Here is a 27,847-nt window from a genome sequence, read left to right on the forward strand (position 1 = left end):
TGTGACTACATCTGCTTATAGTTCTGCCCTATGGAGCCCCCACCCTGTGCTTTTTGTACTTCTTTTCTAGTGATTAGTTAGAAGTCGGCAGTATGAATAAGGCTACTTTCACACATCAGGTTTTTTCCCATCAGGCACAATCCGGGTAAAACGGATCCGGTATCGCATCCGTTTTATCCCCACAGATTTGCATTGTTACCGGATTGTGCCTGATGGCTTTGCGTTGCATCCGTTTTTTTCCGGATGCGGCAAAATTAATTAAAGCGGCGGCCGGAGGCAACGTATCTTGCAACGTTTTTTTGTCCAACAAAAAAAAACGCATCCGGCCGCTGCGGCACATTTTTCAATGCATGCCTATGGACGCCGGATGCGGCGCAATGCGGAAAAAAACGCATCCGGCCGCCGCATGCGGTTTCTTCCACTGCGCATGCTCAGTAGCGTGCCGCAACCGGAAAAAAAACGGACGGGCCGCATGTAAAAACGTATGCAAAGGATGCGGTGTTTTCGCCGCATCCGTTGCATAGGTTTCACATCCGGATTGAGCCGCAGTGCTCAAACCGGATGTGTGAAAGTAGCCTAAGGCCTAAGGCGTTGGCCTCCTGAAAATGGTCTGCAGGCGAGGCATCCGTGTATAACCTCTAATAAACTGCAGGCTTTACGCTCCTGGCCCTTTAATGCACCATCTATTAAAACCACTACAGCCCCATCAGTCAGGACAGATGCATCAGCCAGCCCTACATGTAAGTGGCTTGTAACTTTTGTGTTGGTTTTTATGTTTTTCCAGCAATCAAACAATGTTGATGGTGTATTTAGTAAACATATTTAGATGTACACAAGAAAAGACATGTGTACTCATTAAGCATGGCGTCACATCTGTCGTTCCCATTCTGTGGTTACACAAAATATCTCAGTATGTCTTCCATAAAAACCTCCGCAAACACATCTGGAAGTATGTATTAGTAAGACAATAAATAGAATGAATTACGGCTGTGCTACGAGGCTCCCAGTGCCAACAGCAGATGCGGAGTACCTGGCTTCAGTGCATTTAAAACGCTTGTGCATTAAAGAGGACCAACCAGCAGGATTTGTCTATATAAACTGAAGCCAGCGCTATACTGGTGCGATCATGCGGAGTCTAAACATACCTCTAGTTGTGAGATCGGATGTATAGTTTCTGAAATATAGGCAAGTAAAGTTTGTGAAATGCACTGTTATTTGATGAAAGGTGCAACAGAATATCTAATAGGTGGGTCGGGTTTTGCTAGTTATTCCCGCCCCTGTCTGCCTACCGGCCCTTGCTCCCTTCCGCTTCCCCCTGTAATAACAGAGACAGGGGGAAGGAAAGACAGGCAGGCAGACAGGGGCGAGAATTAATTTACATTCAACTTGGAAAATCAGAATTTGGGCACAGGAAAAATGAAAGCAGATGCTAGATAGTTTGTTCACCAAAGCACTGGAGAATGGTACAATTATTAGTGTTTGGAGGTACCAGTTAGGCATGGTGGAGGTTCTTTGCAAGTTTGGGGCTACATTTCAGCAATGGATTTGTTCAGGATTATGAATTAGGCTGATGAGGCAAGAAGAGGCTGCTCACACTGCTATCCACCCTGTCAATTTGATCTAGTACTAGAGATACCAGGGGTGCTGAGGTTAGAAGAGGCCGCTCACACTGCTGTCCTCCCTGTCAATTTGATCTAGTACTAGAGATACCAGGGGTGCGGAGGTAAGAGGTTGCTCACACTGCTGTCCACCCTATGTATTTGATATAGTACTAGAGACACCAGGGGTGCTGAGGTAAGAAGAGGTTGCTTACACTGCTGTCCACCTGGTGTATTTGATCTAGTATCAGAGAGACCAGGGGTGCGGAGGTAAGAAGAGGCTGCTCACACTGCTATCAACAAGTGATATCTTGACAGTACATAAATATAGGCTATGTTCAGGACACTGCAGTCTGCTTAACACTGCACATGCTCACAGGCACCTGCCTCAATATCTAGAACAGGCTTCTATCCGTCTAACAAGACGGGGGTTATTTTAATGTACTATACAGAAACAAAGGTTCCAGGCGGAACACAATCCAAGGTGCACGTGTCCAAGGAAGGCATCCACAGTATAACTTATACAAAGGACCGGCACTCCAAATCTTCTGGAATATTTTTTTGTGAAAAAGGCTCACTATTAGCTGAAACGTGTTATTGCCAATGTACGGTATGTAAAGCGCTGTGGAATTAATAGCGCTATATAAATGAATAAAATTATTAATTATCAATTATTTACGCCTGTATGATGTGGAATAAAGTGTAAAAATATTCCAGAAGATTCGGAGTGCCGGTCCTTTGTATAAGTTTTAACACTAGAACTACTGGACTCTCGACACCTATATAGAAATACATAGTGCAAAGTAGTCAAAATGACTACCTCAATAGTTCTAGTGTTAATGTACTATAGTAATATACTCCCTAGACAAAAAAAAAAAAAAGTGATCTACTACTTGAAGTTATTTAGATTTCCTCTTCCTGGAGAACCCCTTTAACGTACTGGACAAAGCGAGTACAGGAGCAGTGCTCCTCTGACCATCAATGAGGTCAATACGCTATACAGGGGGGTGACATGATGTGCTGAGACAATATCTGCGACATTAAGTGCATATTATGACCAGAAAGTACTTGCATAAATCTTCCATTTGGGAGTAACAAAGCACATATCTTATATTTTGCTCCTGGAACACTTACAGCCCGGCATGACACAGACCCATTACTTTTGATTAATATAATACATCTGATGAGGGAGAAAAGCGTTTTCTATGTCTCTCGGTTATTGATGCATTGTAATATTAGAGAAGGCATCCCATGCAGACTCCGCTGCACAAATTCAGATTACTATGACTTATAGATTCACTTCTACCCACAATTGTTCTATTGTGAACAATGGGAACAAGATGGCTCTAGTCCAACTGACTATTTTTTGTGACAGGTTCATCCATTTCCCCTTTCTACCACTCAAAGTCCGGCTTGCTACAAAGTGGCAACATTTTAGAAGAAAATGTTTCATCTGAGATGAATGGTCTTCAGGGAGTAACATGAATCAGCGGCACTACAAAGCAAGGAGGCTGCGAGCAAAGCTGCCGCTGCAAGATTCCTTAACGGAAAAAAGCTAATTAGACAAGCGTAATAAGCCCCATTGGCATTGCCCACTGATGGGATGACATAATTTAGCAGAACAAAGACTAAACTTTAAAAAAAAACACAATACTTCAGTGAGCTCGGATTCTTACACACATGGTAATGTTAAAAGCCAATAAACACTTACAAAATAATGAGCCCGAAACGTGACCGTCTATTACATACTCCAAGCTTATTAGTGACTACAAGATTATTGTCTATTGGTTTTATACTTACTTAACAATGTCAGCTTTAATCTACTATGAGATGATATTTATGCTAAATACAGGGAATAACACTAGTTTATTAGCTCACCATCATTCTCATTTATGTATATCCTGTACAAACATGCTCAGGGATAGACGCAGCGGAGAAGGGTTTGTCAATTGGCACAACTCATCTTTACATAGGACTGCAAATAAACCCAACCAATCTTCATTTGCAAAACAAAGATATTTCCAGTTCGGCTATTCAGTGCAAAAAAGTTCCGAGAGCGGAACGTCCGGAGAACGGCGACTGATCGTCACGTCGCCTCACCGAAACAATCTGTAGACAAGTTATTGTATTAAATTATTGTAGATTGCAAGAAAAGTCTCTATTCTAAAAGGATTATGGAGGATTAGGTTTTATTCCATCAGAAAACAAGAATCTAACGGATTATAACATTAACCCTTGCTATGTGCCCTGTACAGAATGAGCCGTTCGGAGTCCTATTCAACAGCCAGTTGATCATCTAGGACATTTAGCAGCATGTCGCCCCAACAAACAGCACTTTACTTTTACTTTTTGTTCTCTCCTTAAAAAGGACCACTGAACCTCGAGTCAGCAGCAAATATAAAGGGCGTCTTACAAAAAAGCGCTGCTAATATAAAGGTCTCTGCGGGCCCTCAACCCTAAAGATACATTAAATAATGTGGTCACAGGGCAGCAATTTGTCTTAAATTTGCGATCAATGGTTTTGTGGACAATTGCCGGTCATATCAGGACAGATGGAAGGAAACTGCAAGTAACGGCTGCTTTACACCAGGCAATCTATCGTGCGATAGATCGTCGGGGTCACGGTTTTAGTGACGCACATCCGGCATCGCTGGCGATGCCGGCCTGTGTAACACCTCCTAGCGACGCAGTATCGCTCACAAATCGTGAGTCGGGTACTGCTCGTTAGGTTCCATAATATCGTTTAATTTAGTTGACCATCGTTTCCGTGGTAGCACACGCCGCTCCGTGTGACACCACGGGAACAATGACCAGCTCACCTGCCTCCCGCGGCCGCCGCCGTCTCTATGTGGAAGGAAGGAGGTGGGCGGGATGTTTACGTCCCGCTCATCTCCGCCCCTCCGCTTCTATTGGCCGGCGGCTGTGTGACGTCGCTGTGACGCCGAACGTCCCTCCCACTCCAGGAAGTGGATGTTCGCCACCCACAGCGAGGTCGCACGAGAGGTAAGTATGTGTGACGGGGGTTACTAACTTTGTGCGACACGGGCAGCGATTTGCCCGTGACGCAAAAAGGACGGGGGCGGGTACGATCGATTGTGAAATCGCACAATCGGTCGTACCGTGTAAAGCAGGCTTAAGGCTCTGCTCAATTGTGTTATATTTTTTATCCATATAAAAATACTATAAAAGCTCCTCTACGGTGCCAGTCACTGATGCATCCAAAAGGTATAGATGTCCATTTCCACTGGATGGTGCCAAAACCCAGATCACTTGATGCCCCCTCCAGATAAAGTGGTCCTGCTAACCGTAATGTAATCCCTATATTTTATGTTTACATACTTTAGCTTTTCAGAGTGCTGCTGTACATATTTTTGTAACTGTTTAATTTTCAGTATGCCCCTGTTCACACCTAGTGGATGTGCTGGTCAGTCTTTTTATATTAGTAATGTAAGCCATGTCACATCTTATCATGGTGTTCCCCTATCCAGTGGCCCAGGTGAAATACGTGACCCTCCATTTATCCTCATTGCTGGGACCCCGACCAATCAGTAGAATAGGGATCCTCAGCACATTGTCAGTGACAACTTGAATGCCAATTCATTTAAAGTCTATGGATTGACGGAAATAGTCAGCTGATTCAGTGAGCCCCAAAGATATTGAATAGCGGTAGTATGAGTGTGCTTAAACAGCCTCTCATTTAGGCCTAAGCCACACGGCGAGAAAATCGGGGAGAGTGGAGTGCGATAAATTATCGCATTCCACTCGGACCAATTCTAGCCTGTGTGTCAGCGCACATGAGCGATTATTTTCTCAGCCCTAATCGGCCTGAGAAAACAAAATCGCAGCATTCAACTGAATGGGGAGAGAGAAAAATCACACTGCATTCGCGGTACACCGGTGTACCGTGCATACAGAGCGAGAATCACAATAGCCGGCTACGGAGGAGAGAGGGAGAGAAATCCCTCCCGCCCCTCCTCAGTGCCAACCCGCCCCTCTGCACAGCTGGCCCACCCCCCGCAGCTGAGGTCCGCACGCACAGTCGGACCCCAGTCACAAGGATACTAGCATGACACTCGGCTCCTGCTGTGCTGCCAGCGCGAGCAGAGTGTCATGCGAGCATCGCAGTAGTGCCCTGTGTGGCCCCAGCCTTAAACTCATCATCATCATCGCAGAAGCCAAACTTACAACACCTGTTCTAATGATGGTAGGGGATCGAGAAATTGAACATTTATTGTGTGAGAGAATACAATACATTTTGTTCTTATAGAAACAAGCTTGTCTAATAACTGAATGTCATAGTGCTCAGCTAACACTGATGGGTGGGGAAGTTTCCCATTTCTACACACACCCCTGCGGCTCTTATTGGTGCATAGTTCAGAGGACTTATTTCTTTGTTTGAGGTACTATATAAACTGGTCACATGATGTAAAAAAGCAGAAACTTTCAGTACACCAAAAAGTGTGTGCGGCAATAATTTCCCGAGCGCTCGTAAAACAAATCTTACTAATTTTGAGATCTAATGGCAGAGAAGGAGTATATTTCGCTCACAATTATATACCCTATAACCAAGTGATTTTCCAAGAATCACTTGGATATTGAGGTAACATACTTTGTTGTATACTATAATCTTTAATAGGATTGTGTGGAGCAGAAGGAGGGAAATCTCCATCATGGTGGGTACAAGTCTTGGTTAGGCATTCAATCTGTTTTGACAAAGTGTATGGTAATATATAATATACTTCACCTACATTTCATTGAACAAGCTGTTCATGAACAACCACCATTAATTCCCACTATAGTATTAGCTGCTGGATGGTAAATATGTACAGTGGCTGCCTCACAAAATGCTTTCCTTGCATTTTACAAAAAAAATAAAAATCTTGACGAATGGCACACATGTTCTCAAATACCACAAACATCATGAAGAGCATAAGCATGTAGGGAAAACACTAACGTAACCAGCATTACACATTCAGTGCATGAGCGGCTCACAGTTGTCTAATGAACCATCTCAGAAAGGAATATCATTTTCTTACCTTGATCCATCGCTTCTCAATTCTCTGGTGGGATTTTATTTAATACCACAAAAAAATAGTAATCAAGAGGGATACCTCGGGAAGTCTGTCATTGTTCTCTTTTCAGGTGATAATCCTTTCTTTGTAGCAGTAAATGCACTCCACAAAGTATGAGAAATGATATACAAGTGTTATCAACACAGCCACAGCTTGGCCAGACAAACATCACCAGAAAGCATCATGGTGCGACTAGGGAAGAACCAACGCACGCAAATAGCAGCAAAATACAGACAGAAATGCACAAGCAAGCTGGAAATTGTGGAGTATATAGGTTACGACCCTGCGCTCCATCCAGGGTCCGGACAGCTTTGCTTCTGCTCCTGTGTCAGTAGGAGACCAGCGCTGTGTAACGGGGGCTACTGATGGCTTATTTTACTAGCCAAACCAGCTAATAAGACACAAAAGGGGGCTGGCTTGGCTTTTTAAAAAAAAAAAAAAAATGCACTCAGCTAGCTCCTATCACACATGACTGCATAGGAAATAACTTCTTTGGAGCAAAGAACCATTAGTAAATCTGTCTGACGCAGGAAAGACCACCTAGCTAACAATAGGGGACCTACTTGGTTATAGAAGGCCTCAATCAGATGTGTACGAGTCACGTATGTCTTGAACACTCATTGCAATCTATGGGTTTTTTCTAGTCCGGAGAAGTCTGTTTTTTTTTTTATCCAAGTCACGGATCACAATTACCCATATTAGTCAATGAGTAAGTGAAAATCAAAGACAGCACATAGAACCGTCTCCTTTATTACGGTTTCATGTTCAGTCTGCATCTGTCCACATTAGAAAAGTAGGATGTGCCATCAGCCTTGTCTTAGATTACGGGGGTCATACCTTCTGATTGAGCGCTCCTGCTCTTCAGCCTCAGGAGATATTTAATTCTCCATTACCAGGTTCTTGTCCGCCCATACATTGTAGGTTTTTTAACCCATAGAGAAGCATTAGTTTGATAGGGACCCAACAAAAATGAGGTCGCCTTGCCACTGGCTGCTGGGCTGACATAACACTGGCCATTTTTGTGTGCTAAATCTTTACATGCTTTTCATAGCAGTAATGCATGTCTATATTCCCATATTCATTGTTCCACATATCATAGCACTAGAGACTGCAACTGTCTCCTTTTTGTTACTACGGTATGTTTCATGTTCAGTCTGCACCTGTTCACATTAGAAAGGTAGCATGTACCATCAGTCTTTTTCTTAGCACATAGATGCCGTCCGTGATTGACAAAGTAACGTGTACAAGAAACTTTGTAGTTTTGGGTGGGGGGTTTCAGCAGTAATAAAAATTCTGTGACAAAACACTGATGGTAAAAACTGCCAAAACTCTAAAGCTGGTGTCACACACAGCGACGATGACAACGACGTCGCTGCTAAGTCACCATTTTCTGTGACGTAGCAGCGACGTCCCATCGCTATCGCTGTGTGTGACATCCAGCAACGACCTGGCCCCTGCTGTGAGGTCGCCGATCATTGCTGAATGTCCTGCTTCATTTTTTGGACGTTGCTCTCCCGCTGTGAAGCACACATCGCTGTGTGTGACTGCGAGAGAGCGACGAACTGAAGCGAGCAGGGAGCCAGCATCTGGCAGCCTGCGGTAAGCTGTAACCACGGTAAACATCGGGTAACCAAGAAGCCCTTTCCTTGGTTACCCGATATTTACCTTAGTTACTAGCGTCCGCCACGCTCACGCTGCCAGTGCCGACTCCCTGCATACGTAGCTGGAGTACACATCGGGTAATTAACCCGATGTGTACTCTGGCTAGGAGTGCAGGGAACAGGGAGCCGGCACTGGCAGTGTGAGAGCGGCAGACGTTAGTAACTAAGGTAAATATCGGGTAACCAAGAGAAGTGCTTTCCTTGGTTACCCGATAGTTACCTTAGTTACGCTTCCACGCGTCGCTGCTGGCTGGGGGCTGGTCACTGGTCGCTGGTGAGATCTGCCTGTTTGACAGCTCACCAGCTGCCATGTAATGACGCAGCAGCGATCCTGATAAGGTCGTGATCGCTGCTGCGTCGCTATGTGTGACACCACCTTAATACAATGATGAACAAAGTCTGAGTGTTTACAAATGAGATAGATCACAGACATCTTAACGAGGGCCTAGGAAGTCAGATATCTTACTAGTTATGTAGCCAGAACTTTCTTAGGAAGGGTTCGCTTAGTCAGAACAAGTTGTAAAAGTTACGTGTATCCTTAACTGAACCGACAGTTTGTTTCTGACAGGTCTGTAGCTGAAGGTTTACGGACTAAAGTTACACAACGCTTAGCTGTCAGTCCCAGATGACCCTTTAAAGAAGTTTGAAACATTTTCTCATATTTGGAAGGAAATAAAAAAAAAAGAATAAACCAGGTCTCTATGTTCTTGTTTTCTGAATAGAACAAATGTTCTTATGCTGGTGGCGGTGGCCACATAAAGGGGCACGGGTACAAGTAAAAACACATACACTGGATTATACCGGTGATCTGGAAAAAGCCCATATTGTTTGTTTAAAAATAAATAAATTATTAATAATAATAATAATAATAATAATAATAATAATACTATTATATATATATATATTATATATATATATATATATATATATATATATATATATATATATATACACACATATAGTAAAAGAAGCAAAATTACAGAATATATTCAAAGCCGTGCTTACACCTGTGATGCTACAATGTGCATTGTTCACACTGCTGGCAAATTCAGAGATCAGATAATGGGCGATAGAAATAAGGTTTGGACAAGATTCAAGCCACGTCTGAGTCTCATTCCCAAAAATCATCAACTTCTGTCTGAACCGCATGAAAATATGATGATTCAGATGTATCCAATCCCCCCCAGACCGTCCTATAAAAGGAAATATATCAAAACTGGTGCTAGGAATAGATGGAGAAATTGGCCATAGCTACTAATCAGATCTACGCTTTCATAGGATCTCGAGGAAAGGAGAGGATGAATCTGATTGGAGCACATTCCCATAATCACCATTTTCCCTTTACATCAGTATTGAGAAATCTCACATGTAGCTTTCAATTTACACAGAGTCCAAAACACCCCCCCCCTTTTAAGACAGACAATTACATAGCTTAATACGCTAACGTGTAACATAAAAGATATAGACACGTTTGGAAAAAATAAAGTCAAATGGGATCCAAAGTTGCATGCAGTGGGGTGGAGCCATGGAGTCGGAATAAATTGGACTGACGCCGACTCCTAAGATATAGAATAGACTCGGTACTGTAGTTCAATGCAGTATGTGCTGAATATTTGTTCCATAAGAATTTGGGAAAGTTAGGAAATGTTCTATAAATGTCTTTTCTATTAAGGATCTAGGCTTCTAGTTGAGATGAATCTGTGCTGCACTTCATATACATGCTCAGTAATGAAGCTCCTCTTCTACAGATCAGTGGAGAAAGGCACTGGAAAGGAAGGAACTCCTGCACTCATCTCGGAACTGCTAGGAATTGCTTCATCAGCCATTTACAGTGACTAAAAAATGACAAGCTGATGATTTAACTTCTGGCATTTTCATAAAGAAGTGGAAGAACTTGCTGTTTTGCCTGTCTCAAAGAAGAGGTTTAATCGCAGATTGCATTGCTGCTTCATTGAAAAGGAGACAAAGCTATTAGAAAATAAAATTGTTCTGGCAGCTGTGTATATGGACGCAGGTATCTGGCAGCTGTGTATATGGACGCAGGTAATGGTATATTGCTGGATGAGCAACAGCTTACTAAAGGAAAAGAAGCACTGACAGAGGTAGCAGTTAGGATGAGCGGCTACAGGACGGCCAAGAGCAAGAGGACTTGGATCCTGACAGTGCTACTGCTGCCGTATCTTCAGTCTTTTCAGTTGAATAGTTTAATTTTGAAAAGTATTTGGACGCCATGGAGCAGGCAAAGTGTTGCCACAGGGAAAAATATTCCACTCCCATAAACAGATTGACCAGATTTCAGAAATTTTTTTCACTTGCTCTCAAAGAAGTAGAAGTGTTCTAACGTTCATCAAAACGGACTGTGCATCAGGCAATTCCTTGATACCCTGGAGATTCTTAGAGAGGTTATGCCTGTGGTCACCACTTTGCCACCAACCCAAGGTTACTGTACAGAGGTTGTTCTCCAGCCTTAAAATATTTAGGTCAGAATTTAGGTCATCTATGGAGGAGGATCTGATGGAAGCAATTCTATTTCTTACAACAAATTCATAGACTGCACAAATGTTATTCAGTATGTTTTTGCTGAAAACGTTTTTTCCCCAACTTACTGCACAGTGTATTGTATATTTACAATTAGTTTTTGTGGTCTAAAATTGTATGCCAATAAATACATTTTATGTAAACGGGAAAACCTCAAATTCCAATTAAAATGACTTATTTTATTAATATATTATTAAAAGTAATCAAAACACCCTAGTGATATTACACACATAGGGTCACATGAGGGGAGGAGCTGGAATATATGGGGTCCCTAAAGTTTCCCTAAGGGGACCTTGCTCCTACCTGCCAACGGAGGGTTTGACACCGTAACTGTTTTGGGCTCCCCCGTTCCACGTCGGCTGACCCTCACTAAACCCTAACTCACAAGTGAATTAAAAAATTAATTACACTCCTGATGGCCACACAAAGGTACTCATACATACAAAAATGGGTAACTTTCAATCCCAGTATGTGGAATTACATGCTGCTTACAAAGATGGAAGACAGCTACACAAGGCAGGAAAGGGGAATCACACCCCAAATTAATATATACACTTATTGCATCAGATGGTTATTAACTTCCTTGTTGTGACATATTGTGGCCATCAAACATGGAACACTTCAACACAATTGTAATCTATCTCAATAGACACTGCATTGCCCTAGTCTGGGCAGGTGCATGCAAACCAGTGCAGTGTCCAAAGATAATCAGATAAACACTACTGAAGCATATAAAGGTGAACAAAGTGCACCCAGAGGAAAGAAAATGTTTACTTCCCTTTAGAATATGCTTCACATCGCCTCGACGCGTTTCCCCTTCAGGATACAAGGATCATCAGGAGGCTGAAGTATCATAAACAGAAGATGTGGATAAAGATGTAATCCATGGCTGTGTGCCCAGATCACAGGATGTCCAAGGTTTAAAAACCGGCGCCAATCATGGTCACGTGGACCAGGCAGCCAATCAAATTCCCTGGCTACTCTGTCTCCAAAGATCTTACTACGCATGTTATTTCCAATCCGGTCGCAAGAGGTCCTGATTAAGCCACTGCGCATGCGTGCGCTCGTTCCGGCTCACATACTGATACAGCCTGCACATAGAGAGGCCGTGGCCAGCCCAATCGGCCAAACCCACCAGAGTCGCAGTCCAATAGGTAGCGCGTCCGGGTTGCCCGGGAGGCGGTGATTATGCTAATCGGCCACACCTTCCATACAAACCACCCCGGGCGCGCTGTCCAATGAGTCACGCACCTGAGTCTCCCTACTGCGCATGCGTCCGCCCACTCCAGCCTAGATCATGACAGCCTGCACGTCAAAGAACAGAGGCCAGGCCCATCAGTCACTCCACCGCAGAGACGCCGTCCAATAAGACGTCCCCAGGAGCAGGAATACAAACGCCGGACTTCAAGAGATGCACTAGGCATGCGCATGAGGATATCGCAGACAAGTGTGTCATATCACTAACACCCATGTCACACTACCATTATCATGGTGAGACCACCATCTGCAATAATGTTGTACCCATCATCAGACAAGCCCACATTAATCAGAACCAACATTCTATTTTAAGGGGGGAGGGCACACACAAGTGCCGATCACTCCACCAGAGCTGTTTAACCCTCTACTGGCCAGATCAGAAATCCCTCCCAAGGAGAGTTTCAGACCTATGAGTGGATCTAGAAGACAGACTATAATAACCAAAGAAAAAGAAAACCTAATGATAAAGGTCTTAATAACCGTAAATCCCCTTTCATAGGGCAATGACGGAAGGGCTCCCTGAAGGATCATATCAACGATAAACGCTCTTTAAAGACTATGCGACATCAAAACCGAATAAACCCAATTAGAATTGTAAATACAAGAGGAACCTGTTTAGAGAAATGAGGAATATGTTAATCTATCATTTAGCCCCAACGGAGCTTGCGTTTTGAGATAATAAATCCAACGACATTTTCTTTGTAAAATCTTTTTGTCCAGATCACCCCCCCTAGGGCCAGGCTTGATGACTTCCACTACAACAAACGAAATTGATTTACTATCTCCCTGATGAACCTCCCAGACGTGTCGGGCCAGGGGTGTATCCCTCTTATGTTTTATGTCCCCCAAATGTTCACCGACACGTCTGCGTAGTTCTCTTGTGGTCTTACCCACATAGTTTAATGGGCATTTACATGTGGCCATATAGACCACACCACTGGTCTTACAATTGGAGAAGTCTTTAATAGGGTATTTTCTACCTGTATTTGCACTAAGAAAACTTTTCGAAGGCACAATCCAGTTGCAATATTTGCAATCTCCACATTTAAAACAGCCCAGTGGTCTTCTATCCAACCAGGTCCCAGGAGGGGTGGGTCTCTGGTAGTGGCTGTGTACCAGTTGGTCCCTAAGTGAAACACCCCGTCTGTATGTTATAGATGGGTGGGGGGTAATATCTTCACAGATATCAGGGTCTGCCTGGAGAATCCCCCAGTGTTTCCGGAGTATCCCGTGGATCCTTTCTGATTGGCAATCAAAAGTGCCGATAACCCTAATGATATCCTCATTCTTTTCTTTTTTTGCCCTTGGCTGGAGGAGAGATTCTCTATCACTACAACGGGCATAATTAAATGCCCCCCGTAAGACCTCATCAGGGTAACCTCTTTTCCGAAACCGGTTTTGTAGGTCTCTTGATTGGTCAAAAAAGTCATTTTTATTCGAGCAATTTCTCCTCATGCGGAGATACTGCCCTTTTGGAATACCACGTTTCAGGGGAGTCGGATGGAAACTATCCCACCTCAAAAGACTATTCGTCAAGGTGGGTTTCCTATGTGTCCTAGAGGAAAGATGTCCACCGCTACCCACGGAAAAGGAGATGTCTAGAAAGGCAAGTGAGGATTCGTCAATTTCACTTGTAAATGCTAGGCCAAATTCATTACTGTTGATCTCATTAATGAACCGGTGGAAGTCCTTTTTACTTCCCGACCAAATAATAAAAATATCATCAATGAATCTCCCCCAAAAGTGGATCAATGGGATCCACCAGGGGGAGTCATCGGAAAAAATGACGCTTTCCTCCCACCAGCCCAGGAGCAAATTTGCATACGATGGGGCACAAGAACTCCCCATCGCGGTGCCCCTGGACTGGTGGAAGTACTTGCCGTCAAAAACAAAATAATTATGTGTCAAAATGTAGGTCAGGAGTTCCAATACCAAGATGTTATGAGCCTGCAAATACACTGCCCTCGACCGCAGGTAATGTTGTACTGCTGCTATTCCCTTTGTGTGTGGTATTGAACTATAAAGGGCTTCCACATCAATGGATGCCAAAAACATCCCAGGCTCCATAATAACACCGTCGATTTTTGAGAGGAGGTCCGAGGTGTCACGGATATACGATGGCAAAGTGAGGACGAAGGGTTTGAGGATTTTATCAATATAAATCCCCACATTTTGGGTAATTGACTCCACCCCAGAGACTATGGGGCGCCCCCTCAGTGGGGGATATCCCTTGTGAATTTTGGGGAGTGCGTAAAAAGTTGCTACAGCGGGCTTAATCGGTAGCATGAATTCATGTTCATCTTTCGAGATCAGATGTGTCTCCAAAGCCTGATCCAAGATAGCCGTAAGTTCAATCAAAAAAACGCTAGTTGGATCATTTTTGAGTATCCCATACGTGGTTTGATCATCCAAAAGGGATCGACACATACTGCGATAAGGCTCATGATCCATGACTATAAGATTCCCGCCTTTGTCCGAAGGCTTTACAACGATGGTCTGATTGCTTTTGAGTAGTCGCAGGGCCTCCCTCTCCCCCTCATTAAGATTGTACATTTCAGCACTGCCATGAATTCTAGAGATATCATCCTCCACCACCTTCAAGAAAATGTCAATGCTTGATAACTCACTGGACGGTGGTAGCCTCTGGCTCTTATTTTTTAAATCAGTAAAAGGTCCCCATCCCCTATGACGTTCACCCTCTTCCAAGAGGTCCGTCAGGATATTCACCCCTTCCAAGTCTGAAACCTCAATCCCCAATTGCCTACACTTCTCTTGGTCATTATTTTTAAAAAAACTTTTTCCATTTTAATTTCCTACAGAAGAGGTTTATATCTTTCGTCCAAGTGAACCTATCAAAGGATTGTGTGGGCACAAAAGATAACCCCCTTCTGAGTACTGAGACCATTTCACCCGTAAGTGTGCATGAGGAAAGGTTTATCACCTGGGTATCATTCAGGTTCTTTGATTGGACTGTTCCCGACTCCTGAGGTTGTAGGAATTGGGAACCCCTTTCTCTAAAAAAGAAGAGGAGGGAGCAACTGACGACGAGGGCACATGAGATGAGGTAGAGCCTATAGAGGACTGTGGTGGACCCTGGAAGGTTCTTGAATCCATATTTGAGCCATAGGAGGGATAATTTCCTCTCTGATTCCGCCATCTCTGTCTCCGTGGTGGTCTATTCGAGAACCCCCTCCCTCTACTACGTTCTCCAATAAAAGAGGATCCTGTTCTCTCTGTATCAGAATATTCTTGATCTGAGGAAGAGATGTCCGTATATGGTTTTGGCTCAGTGGTTACTGTAAAATTGTAAGCTCTCTTATCTTTAAAGTCATTGAAGTCACGCAGAAATTGCTTATGCTTGCGTTTCTTCAAAGTAGCTTGATATTTTTCAATGCTAGTCTGTAGGACGGCCTCTTTCCTCCCAAAATCAGGATCCCCTTTTAATTCAAGGGCCTTTTTCCTCAAGATATCTAATTTGGTCAATGATTCGCTATAGTTAAGTTTTTCCTTATCAAGGAGCAGCTGCATAAATTTAAGCGAGGACGCTATTGATTCCCTCTCCCAATTGGACAGGAACTCGGGGTCATGTAATCTAGGGGCGGGATTGATGTTTATTCTTAACCCCCTCGGAACGATATTTTGTTTAATATAATTTTCTAGGGCTTTTACCTCCCACCAGGCCCTCAAGTTCTCTAAATAGAGATCCTGTAAGTCTCTAAATGTGTTCCTTAAAGATGGTGAATTTAGTCCCGAACTGATGTCCTCAGTAGAGAAAGCCTGCACTGCGTCCTCCAGCCAATTATCTGCCCCAACAGATCCAGACAGGAAACCCGCCATAGAACAATTTGAGAAAATACACAATTCCTATATGGTTGGTTTGAGTTCAAAATGTGTAAACGGGAAAACCTCAAATTCCAATTAAAATGACTTATTTTATTAATATATTATTAAAAGTAATCAAAACACCCTAGTGATATTACACACATAGGGTCACATGAGGGGAGGAGCTGGAATATATGGGGTCCCTAAAGTTTCCCTAAGGGGACCTTGCTCCTACCTGCCAACGGAGGGTTTGACACCGTAACTGTTTTGGGCGCCCCCGTTCCACGTCGGCTGACCCTCATTTTATGTTCTATCTAAACAGCTTGATTATTGTTTCAGAATGATTAAAATTCTGATGTCACCATTTTAATACAGTAAATTTATCACAATCATGAGTCATATATGAGGGAGTCGGGAGTCAGAGTCAGGGAAATTGAGGAGTCGAGGTTTGGCTTACCAATTCCACAGCGCTGGGGGAGTGGATTATTCATTTGCAGGGGTTTTTTTAAAGTCCATTTTGTTTTTCTTTTTTTGTGGTATTTGTTGGCTTTTTTGTTTATGTTAAATTCTTTAAAATTGCACAACTGGTTTATGAATTTTGTACAAAATCAAAAGGCTTTTTATTTTGTCTTTCACCTGTTTTATGACTTTTAGCACAGATTCCTGTTTTTCTAAAAAGACAATACTTGCACCATAGTTTCTGGCATACAAAAAAAAATCTCTCCTGGGATGGAGGACATTTGCTAAAATCAAGTCATAATTGATGAATTACCAAAAACATATAGAAGCCCTGAGACTCGCTTGCAACGGAAAAAAAACAATAACAAAAAAAATTAAACGCAAATGAAAAAAACGAAAAAAAAAAAAAAAAAAACACAAACTAGACTAAAAAAAAAAAACGCAAATGCAATAATCAATTAGGCCTAATATTGCCACATCAAAATCTATGGCTCCATTGAGGAACCTTTCAATCCTGCCCAACAGTCAGGAAAGGGTGATCCGACGTGGTGTGAACCCAGACAAATATTCTAACGTTACTTTTGAGTGTAAAATATGCTTGCAAGGATATTACGGCTCTGATCAGTGCCTTCTGAAAATAAAGGGGCCGTCATTGCTTTCAGTTTGGGAAAACAATAGTGTACGTAGAAAAAAAAAAAAAAATTCTAACAAGATCCTCATTCCATTCATTCAAATCAATCTAATTTAGAGAAAATCTCAGGACAGTAATAGAGCAAAATGCAGTATTTGATAGAAAGACAAAGCTCTGACACCAGGGTAAGACCCTGTACCCCTAATAACCCCTGCCCTGCTGCTCCCCTAGTTTATGTACAGCTAGAAAACAGCAATCCTAAAGGCCGCTTTACATGCCACGACATCGCCAACTAGATATCGTTGGGGTCACGGAATTCATGACACATCCGGCCTCGTTAGCGACGTCATTGCGTGTGACACCTATGAGCAACTGCTAACGATCCGAAAAACGGCAATAATCGTTGATTGTTCACACGTGGTTCCTTTCCCAAATATTGTTGCTCATTTTGGACACAGCGTACCTGCGCCCTCCGGCAACGAGGTGGGAGTGACGTTCATGCGGCTGCTCTCCGCCCCTCCGCTTCTACTGGTGGCCTGTTGATTGACGTCGCTGTGACGCCGCACAAACCGCCCCCTTTAAAAAAAAAAAAAAAAAAAAAAAAAAAAAAGAAAAGAAAGAAGAAGAGGTTGTTCACCGGCCACAGCGACGTCGTTAAGAAGGTATGTACGTGTGACACGTACTAGCAATATTGTTCGCCACGGGCAGCGATTTGCTGTGACGCACGCACGACGGGGGTGGGTGCGATCGCAGCGTGTAAAGTGTCCTTAAGGGTATGTGCCCACGATCAGGACCCGCTGTGTCCTGGATTCAGCGAGTCCTCACCGGCAGGGCCACGAATGTCCTCCGCAGGAGAACGCAGCTGCCCCTACCCACGATCAGGGTTCAGTGTGCTGTGGTCTCCTCGCTGTGTTGGTCCTATGGAGGACGCATGCAAATCCACAGCAAACAAATGACATGCTGCGCGGTCTGGGAAGATGCACCGCGGGTCAGTGTTTGCTGCAGAATAAACAAGCACAGTGGGCACAGGATTTCTAGAAATCCATCCTCTGTGCTTGTACTGTACAGCGCAGCGTTTTGGACCCAGCTGAAGTATGCTGCATCCAAAACGCTGCAAACACTGATCGTGTGACCTCTGTTGAGACTGAGAAGAAACAAGATGTAGATATATTTACAGCTAAATTCTTCAAGCAGACGTTTCTTTCATGAGGGTCTGGAATATAATAAATATGTATTCATGAAACTGCATCCAAATAGCAACTTAGGTTTTTGAGAGCAACAATGTCACCAGGGAGGAGGGTGGCACCACACTATGTCACTAACAAACCTGGAAACATACATTATTTTTCGCTTTATTTTCAGAAGCAAGTTGTAAAAGATATACAGCCAGAAATGCAGAGCGTGTACACAGAAAGACAGCCGTTCTCCTGCTTGTAAGTGCACGTCACAGTTATTTATTGAGGAATTTGTAAGATTCTGATCCACATAAAAATGTGATTTCTATGGATTTAAAAGGCAGAATGCTTCTGTACTGCTCAATGTGCTGGTTTTTCTATGGGTTTATTTTAAAGTGCACAAAAAGAACATATCCGCCCCTCTGAGCTGTGTACGTACAGGCTCTGTGGATGTAGAGCGACGTTTAAAAGGGAATCTGTCACCAGGTTTTTGCCACCTAATCTGAAGGAAACATAAAGTAGGGGCAGAGATCCTGATTCCAGCAATGTGTCACTTACTGAGCTGCTTAGTGTAGTTTTGATAAAATCACTGGTTAATCAGCAGTAGATCATGATTACAGGACTACTTGGCGTGCTGCCAGGTAGTCCAGCATATTCATGAGCTCTGTATAACTGCTAGATCTGCAGCAGAGAAAACATGGATTTTATGAAAATGACACCAAACACCTCAGGAAGTCACACATCGCTGGAATTAGGGTCTCTGGCTCTACGTTATGCTGCTCTCAGATGGGGGAGCAAACACCTGGTGACAGATTCCCTTTCACACTGCTGCATTTTTAATTGTGCTGCTGTTCAAGTGCTTAATGATCGCACTCTGATCCAGTAATAACTAGGATGCCTGTGCACACTGGTGATTTTTCACACACCTGTGCGTGCTTAATTATTTTTTTTTGCGTACTCAAACTTAAATGAGAGTTTCATCCGACACAAGGAAAAACAATTTGCACGCTGCGATTGATTTCACAAGCAGATTTCTTCAGTGAGAAAATGACATTGGTCCGAGTGCGGTCTGTTTTTGCCACAGGTGGCACGCGGACTAAAAATACAGGTCATATGAACGTGGCCTGAGGATTGCCTTAAACACTTGTCTGATCCAAAAAATGGACTCGTCTATTGCCTGTCACTAGCAGGAAGCTTTTCCTCTTGTCCACTATTAAGAACACACAGCCAGTCAAGTCCGAATGTTGCAGACGTTAACGGTTCAAGCTTTAGATCCGCTGTGTAAACCTGGACCAAAGGCTATATAATAATCCCATCCGTATGACACGTACAGTGTCCTATATAATACAGGATGAACAATATAGTTACAAAGCTGCTTGAAAAGGGCTGGTCTGCAAAGAGGCTTCTGAAGAACTACACTTCCCAGAAGACTTCTCAGAATTACAGGACAGCTTGCAATGAAAGGTAACACGTATGTACAAAAAAAACAAAATCCACCATCCAAAACAGGTGATGGTCAAAGCTCACCTGCTCTCCCTCTCTGCACAGATCACCAAACATGCCTCCTATATTAGTCAATAAGTCATACTGAGACAACTGGTTCCCATACTCCACGTGGCTGCGCTCACTGTTAATATATAAAGCGGCAAAACACCCTTTACTCCGGTGAAGGAACTGAAGAGTGTTACAAGTGGTAAGCTTTATGTGCCCATTTATACCTATGCGCCAGGCCAAGAAATGTGTATTGTAATTAGGAATTTGTTACCATAGAAACAGCTTTGCTATAAAAAACGACCGCTGCCAGGACACGGGACATTGTGAACTACACAGCACATAAAACTAGGTCTCAAACGACGAGACAGAGACATTTATCACGAAAGCACATTTAGTGGAAACCTAAAGGATTTGGCATTAAGAAAAAATGAAAAAAAATCTGGTAGTCAGTGTAAGGCTATGTGCCCACGGGAGCTTGCTTCTGCGGATTTTGCCGAATAAAAACCTGCGGATTTATCTGGATTTTCCAGATAAATCCGCATGTTTCAGCATGTACATACACTCCCCATGTTATCCTATGGGACATGGGGAGTGTCTGTGTCCATGCTGCGGAATATGCTGCAGATGTCCCGCAGCCGCACGTAACTGCATGTCAATTATTCCTGCGGATTTACCTGCGGTAATCCCGCCTCTCCACTATGGAGATAGAGGCTTACCTGCCTTGGTCCCATACTTACCTGCCTTGATAGCAGACACCCGAGTCAGGATGGCAGTGGAGATAGGAGCAGAAAGGAGGAGGTGGGCGGGGCCTGCACGAGCTCTGGTCATGTGACAGCCGGAGTTAGTTCAGGCCCGCCCACCTTCTCCTGCACAGTGCAGACACTGACACGGCCGGAGAGAAGTGCTGCGTGATGGAGGTAAGTACGAATGCCCCGATCACTCAGCACTTGTTCTGCATTGAGGATGCAGTGCCGAAGCCATGGTATTGTATCCTCAGTGCAGAATGCCCGCACCATATCCACAGGACATTCCGCAGCATGGAAACAGACAGTTGTGGTGCGGCTTTCTGGGAGCTCCTGCGGATATATCCGCAGAACACTTTCCTCGTGGGCACATAGCCTTAGGCTCCATTCACATAACAGAGTTATTCTCATACGTGAAAAAGAGACATTTTGTCGATCACAGTATGGTGACGGTGTCATCAGTGCTTGTCATATGAAAAAGAAGAAAAAAAAAGTCTCTCCATCTTCTCTTTTTTGATAGTTCATAAAATTCAGACAGCGCCCAGGTAGCTTGATTTTTTTTTTTTGCGGACCCATAGACTTCACGGACATGTACAGTGTCTTGAGAAAGTATTCGGCCCCCTTGAATTATTGAATCTTTTCCCACATTTCAGGCTTAAAACATAAAGATAAAAAATTTAATGTTATGGTGAAGAATCAACAACAAGTGGGACACAATTGTGAAGTTGAATGAAATGTATCGCTTATTTTAAATTTTAATAAAAAATAATAAACTGAAAATTGGGGCGTGCAATATTATTCGTCCCCTTTACTTTCAGTGCAGCAAACTCACTCCAGAAGTTCATTGAGGATCTCTGAATGATCCAATGTTGTCCTAAATGACTGATGATGATAAATATAATCCACCTGTGTAATCAAGTCTCCGTATAAATGCACCTGTTCTGTGATAGTCTCAGTGTTATGTTTAAAGCGCAGATAGCATCATGAAGACCAAGGAACACAACGGGCAGGTCCGTGATACTGTTGGAGAAGTTTAAAGCCGGATTTGGTAGCAAAAAGATTTCCAAAACTTTAAACATCCCAAGAAGCACTGTGCAAGCGATCATATTGAAATGGAAGGAGTATCATACACTGAAAATCTACCAAGACCCGGCCGTCCATCCAAACTTTCATCTCCAACAAGGAGAAAACTGATCAGAGATGCAGCCAAGAGGCCCATGATCACTCTGGATGAACTGCAGAGATCTACAGCTGAGGTGGGAGAGTCTGTCCATAGGACAACAATCAGTCATACACTGCACAAATCTGCAAATCTGGCCTTTATGGAAGAGTGGCAAGAACAAAGCCATTTCTCAAAAGATATCCATAAAAATTGTCGTTTAAAGTTTGTCACAAGCCACCTGGGAGACACACCAAACATGTGGAAGAAGGTGCTCTGGGTCAGACGAAACCAAAAAAACAAAACAAAAAAAAAAAAACGAACTTTTTGGGCACAATGCCAAACGATATGTTTGGCGTAAAAGCAACACAGCTCATCCCCCTGAACACACCATCCCCACTGTCAAACATGGTGGTGGCAGTATCATGGTTTGGGCCTGTTTTGCTTCAGCAGGGACAGGGAAGATGGTTAAAATTGATGGGAAGATGGATGGAGCCAAATACAGGACCATTCTTGAAGAAAACCTGTTGGAGTCTGCAAAAGACCCGAGACTGGGCCAGAGATTTGTCTTCCAACAAGACAATGATCCCAAACATAAAGCAAAATCTACAATGCAATGGTTCACAAATAAACATATCCAGATGTTAGAATGGACAAGTCAAAGTCCAGACCTGAATCCAATTGAGAATCTGTGGAAGGAGCTGAAAACTGCTGTTCACAAACTCTCTCCATCCAACCTCACTCAGCTCCAGCTGTTTACAAAGGAAGAATGGACAAGAATTTTAGTCTCTCGATGTGAAAAACTGATAGAGACATACCCCAAGCGACTGCAGCTGTAATCACAGAAAAGGATGGCGCTATAAAGTATTAACTTAAAGGGGCCGAATAATATTGCACACTCCAATTTTCAGTTTTTTTTATTTTTTGCCAAAATTTAAAATAAGCAATAAATATCGTTCACCTTCACAATTGTGTCTCACTTGTTGATTTTTCACCATTACATTAAAATTTTTATCTTTTATGTTTGAAGTCTGAAATGTGGGAAAAGGTTGAAAAATTCAAGGGAGCCCAATACTTTCACAAGGCACTGTATATGGTCCCATAGATTATCACAGGTAAAAGTGCCATCTGTGAAAAGGGACGGACAGCAGCGCCGGGGAGGACAGCAGCAGCGCCGGGGAGGACAGCAGCAGCGCCGGGGAGGACAGCAGCAGCGCCGGGGAGGACAGCAGCAGCGCCGGGGAGGACAGCAGCAGCGCCGGGGAGGACAGCAGACGTCTGAATGAAATCTAACTGCAAGATTATAAATGACATGAAACAAACAAAACAGCAAAAAACTTTTTAATATTGTTTGGCACCAGAGATGCAGAACTTAAAATCACTATTCTACAAAAATGTTGTTTACTCCTTCACAACACTTTTATACAGATGCTTATTCATCATACAGATACAAAAGCATCAACTGAACAGGTCTCCATGTGTCGCTGTGAAATTGTAAACCTTTGTAACACTGCGGCAGTCACAAACAGGCCTCCTGTGAGCAATTGTAAATCTTTCCTAATGCACATTTGCTCTTTTTCTCTAATAATGCACGAGGGATGGGTATTAATATGCAGCGTTATTAAGCAGAGTCATTACCTTGTGATGTATTGTTTTCCACAGCCGACCGCTGTTAGGGTCCTTCGATGCAGCTCTGCGATGAAGCATAGAATCTGGTGAAATAACAAGATATTATTATTTATTTATGAAGAGGTAATAAGTCCCAAAGTTTTTGCATGATAGTAAACACGCCATGCTCGAAAATGTTCAAAAAGTCTGCATAATCAGAAGAAACGAGACTCCGTGCACATGGCTTCTGAGCCTTTAACTGGTGGTATAAGCTAGGAGGCTTTTTCCAATGCATACCTCACATCCGCCACTTTTAGGCATACAGTGCATTAGCCATCCACAAGTACACACTATAAACAGAAGTCTACTGCACATCATGGCCCTCTGTATAGAAATAGTAGTGTGACATTTTCTAATATATATCGTGTGCAGAATTATTAGGCAAGTTGTATTTTAGAGGATTTTTTTTATTATTGATCAACAACTATGTTCTCAATCAACCCAAAAGACTCAAATATCAAAGCTTAATATTTTTGGAAGTTGGAGTGGGGTGGTTTTTAGATTTGGCTATCTTAGGAGGATATCTGCTTGTGCAAGTAACTATTACTGTGCAGAATTATTAGGCAACTTAATAAAAACCAAATATATTCCCATCTCACTTGTTTATTTTCACCAGGTAAACCAATATAACTGCACAAAATTTAGAAATAAACATTTCTGACATGCAAAAACAAAACCCCAAAAAATTAGTGACCAATATAGCCACCTTTCTTTATGATAACACTCAACAGCCTACCATCCATAGATTCTGTCAGCTGCTTGATCTGTTTACGATCAACATTGCATGCAGAAGCCATCACAGCCTCCCAGACACTGTTCTGAGAGGTGTACTGTTTTCCCTCCCTGTAGATCTCACATTTTATGAGGGACCACAGGTTCTCTATGGGGTTCAGATCAGGTGAACAAGGGGCCATGTCATTATTTTTTCATCTTTTAGACCTTTACTGGCCAGCCACGCTGTGGAGTAGTTGGATGCATGTGATGGAGCATTGTCCTGCATGAAAATAATGTTTTTCTTGAACGATATCGACTTCTTCCTGTACCACTGCTTGAAGAAGTTGTCTTCCAGAAACTGGCAGTAGGTCTGGGAGTTGAGCTTCACTCCATCCTCAACCCAAAAAGGTCCCACAATTTCATCTTTGATGATACCAGCCCATACCAGTACCCCACCTCCACCTTGCTGGCGTCTGAGTCGGAGTCGAGCTCTCTGCCCTTTACTGATCCAGCCTCTGGCCCATCAAGAGTCACTCATTTCATCAGTCCATAAAACCTTTGAAAAAAATCAGTCTTAAGATATTTCTTGGCCCAGTCTTGACGTTTTATCTTATGTTTCTTGTTCAAAGATGGTCGTTTTTCAGCCTTCCTTACCTTGGCCATGTCCCTGAGTATGGCACACCTTGTGCTTTTTGATACTCCAGTAACGTTGCAGCTCTGAAATATGGCCAAACTGGTGGCAAAAGGCATCTTGGCAGCTTCACGCTTGATTTTCCTCAATTCATGGGCAGTTATTTTGCGCCTTTTTGCCCAACACGCTTCTTGCAACCCTGTTGGGTATTTGCCATGAAACGCTTGATTGTTCGGTGATTACGCTTCAAAAGTTTGCAATTTAAAGACTGCTGAATCCTTCTGCAAGACATTAACAATTTTGGACTTTTCAGAGCCCGTCAAATCTCTCTTCTGACCCATTTTGCCAAAGGAAAGGAAGTTGCCTAATAATTAAGCACACCTTATATAGGGTGTTGATGTCATTACACCACACCCCTCCTCATTACAGAGATGCACATCACCTGATTAACTTAATTGGTAGTTGGCTCTCAAGCCTATACAGCTTGGAGTAGGACAACATGTATAAAAATTATCATGTGATCAAAAAATCAAAATACTCATTTGCCTAATAATTCTGCACACAGTGTAGTAAAAAAAAAAAAAAAAAAAAAGAAAAGCATTCCTATGCATAACACGTCTGAGACCAAAGAAAACACTTTGCACATTGTTGCTTCTGGAGCACAGTATGTGAAATTTCTGCTTACAGTCCATCTGGGCTTCTCCATAGTCTTCTCTGGGGGATGCACTTTCACCCCTCCTATATATGGCAAATCACAGCTAGTGAGCATCGGATACTGCCGGAGAGCTGTGATTAGCGGCTTCTGAGCTAAAAGGACTGAACGTGCACCCCCAAGAGAAGACTGAAGAAGCCCTGCAATCAGAGATTTCACATACTGCTCTCCAGAAGCAACACAGTATCGCAAAATGGAAAGCAGAATCAGAGAAGTGCAAGAATTTTTTAAGTATTTAACGTAATTTTTATAAGCTACTTACAGGTTCTCTTTATATAACTGTTGGTTATCTACAAGCCAGTCATTCAGCTGTGATTTACTGGCAATCTTATGTGCACACGGCCATCATTAAAGCACAACACCAGCTATTTTTTTTGGGGGGGTGGTTTCACCTCTGGAGTGGTGCTGTGAAGGGAACCTGTTATGTTGTTTTTTTATATTAAACTGTCCCCGATGTGTGTCATGACTGACATGGTTAAAAAAAAAAATAAAACAAAAAACACAACAAAAAAAAAAACAAACTGTTTTGGTGAATGCAGTACATACCTTAGGTTTCAGTCATAGGGATGGCACTTTTGCTGGGATCAGTCGTTATCACCCAAATTCAGGCATGATTCTTTATTATTTTTTTTAACTTAGTCATGCCCTGGCATTGTAATTGGTCACACCACAGGTCCTTCAACATCACTTCTCCGCTGGGCTCCTCCCATTGCGATCACATGATCGTGACATCCGCACAGGTCCTTCCCCACCACCTCTCTTCTGAAGCTCCAGAGCTCGGTATTGGAGACGTGGTGGTGTAGATCCTGTGCTCATGTCCCGGCCATGTGACTGTAATGGGTGGCGATCAGCAGAGAAGTGACAGTGAAGGACGTGTGGTAATCAGTTACAATTCTGGGGCATGACTAAGTTCAAAAAAAGAATCTTGCGTGACAGTGACTGAACCCGGCCAAAGCTCCGCCCCCATGACTGAAACCTAAGGTATATACTACATTCACCTAAGCATATGAAGTCTTTTTTTTTTTTTTTTTTGTAAGATAAATACATATTTTTGCATGTTAAAACCAGTTAGCGATGCACAATGCATCATTTAAAATACATTGGGGGTGGTTTAATATGAAAATATGACATGACAATTGTTTTGGTTTTTTTTTTTTTGTTTCTTTTTAATCTAAGTTCCCTGACCTCACTCTTATACTTTGCCTCCAGCATCTTCTATCACCGCCGCTCTGGTCAGTTTTCTGAAGTTTGCGACCTGCCGGTTAGTCCAGTGTTTCATGGGGCACGCCGGAACTCAATGCAAGTCTATGAGAGCCTCGTTCTGGCTCTCAAAGACTTGTGATGAACGCTTATGACATAACTTCTGAATTCTGGCGACATGGTGTCACTGGACCGGAGTGACGATGAAAAAAGGTGAAGACGTCAGAAAACAAGTGTATTACTATAGGCAGAGAAATTAGATTAACGGCACCACTTCAATGGTGGAAACAAAAACCGTGGTGCTTTAATACGATTACTCTGTGTCCTTAGAATATCAGGTTATTGATAGTATATAAATGGTTTATACGGGGAGATGTATGAGAACGATCATTTTTACGTCTGCTTAAAGGGGTTATCCGGCTTATTTTGCTTTTTTTAATTATTTACACTATTGGGCTACATTGGGGCAGGTAAGTAGATAGTGAGCACTTACCTGCGCTGCTGTCAGCCCCTCTCCCCCGGCTCAGAGCGGTCATGTGACTGCTCCTGCTGTGATTTTGCTGCTTCCGGTCATTTCATGTCAACATGGGCAGGGCCATGTTGACATGCAAATCTGCCACTGCATGTTGCCGCCCTGCTGGGCTGTACAGAGCGTGGAGACCCCGCCCCCTCCCTGTGCGCTATCTGTGCCCTGTATGTGCTGGACAAATACAGGGTTGCCCTCTCTGTCTAGGACACTGAGTGCTGTTTGCCCAACAGTGTCCTCAGCTCATTATGTTGTATGGTGCCCGGGCAACTGTGACCCCCCTCCCCCGTGCGCTGTCTCTGTGATGAATGCAGCCTCCCGCGCTCCTCGCTTCTGAATACAGTCAGAAGCAGGGATGTCACCTGACACCAGCGAACAACAGCACTGAGCTCTGTATAGGAAACTGCAATCATCACAGCACGGAGAAGAGACAGCATGCTGCATGGGTGAGAAAAGAGAGCGAGCAGGGGGGGGGGGCAGAGAAGAGCGTGCACGGCTGACACAGTGGGGGGCTAGAGAAGAGAGTTCATGGGTGACAGCAGGGGGGCAGAGACGAGAGTTCATGTGGGTGAGAGACAGGGGAGTGCTGGGGGGCAGAGGAGACAGTGCAGTGGGAGAGAAGAGAGTGCATGAGGGGGATTAGGTATAATATATTATATAACTCGTGGTGTGTGGTGTGTGTGTGTGTGTGTGTGTGTGTGTGTGTGTGTGTGTGTGTATGTGTATGTGTATATCGCCTATAGACTCACATTAGGGGCTATATATAATGTTCATTACATAGTATTCA

At 43.3% G+C, this 27,847-nt stretch overlaps 1 protein-coding gene across 4 annotated transcripts in view; it reads right to left on the bottom strand.

Moving 5' to 3' along the window:
- ENOX1 (ecto-NOX disulfide-thiol exchanger 1) overlaps nt 1-27,847 on the bottom strand; it is an 899,109-nt gene that overhangs the window by 637,158 nt on the left and 234,104 nt on the right. For all 4 annotated transcript variants that reach the window (XM_075336870.1, XM_075336871.1, XM_075336868.1 and 1 more), the window contains one exon: nt 23,248-23,321. The gene's annotated coding sequence lies outside the window, so the exon portion shown is untranslated. The remainder of the gene's footprint in view (nt 1-23,247; nt 23,322-27,847) is intronic.

The sequence above is a fragment of the Anomaloglossus baeobatrachus genome, chromosome 2 (assembly GCF_048569485.1).
Source record: "Anomaloglossus baeobatrachus isolate aAnoBae1 chromosome 2, aAnoBae1.hap1, whole genome shotgun sequence".
NCBI classification, from domain to species: Eukaryota; Metazoa; Chordata; class Amphibia; order Anura; family Aromobatidae; genus Anomaloglossus; species Anomaloglossus baeobatrachus.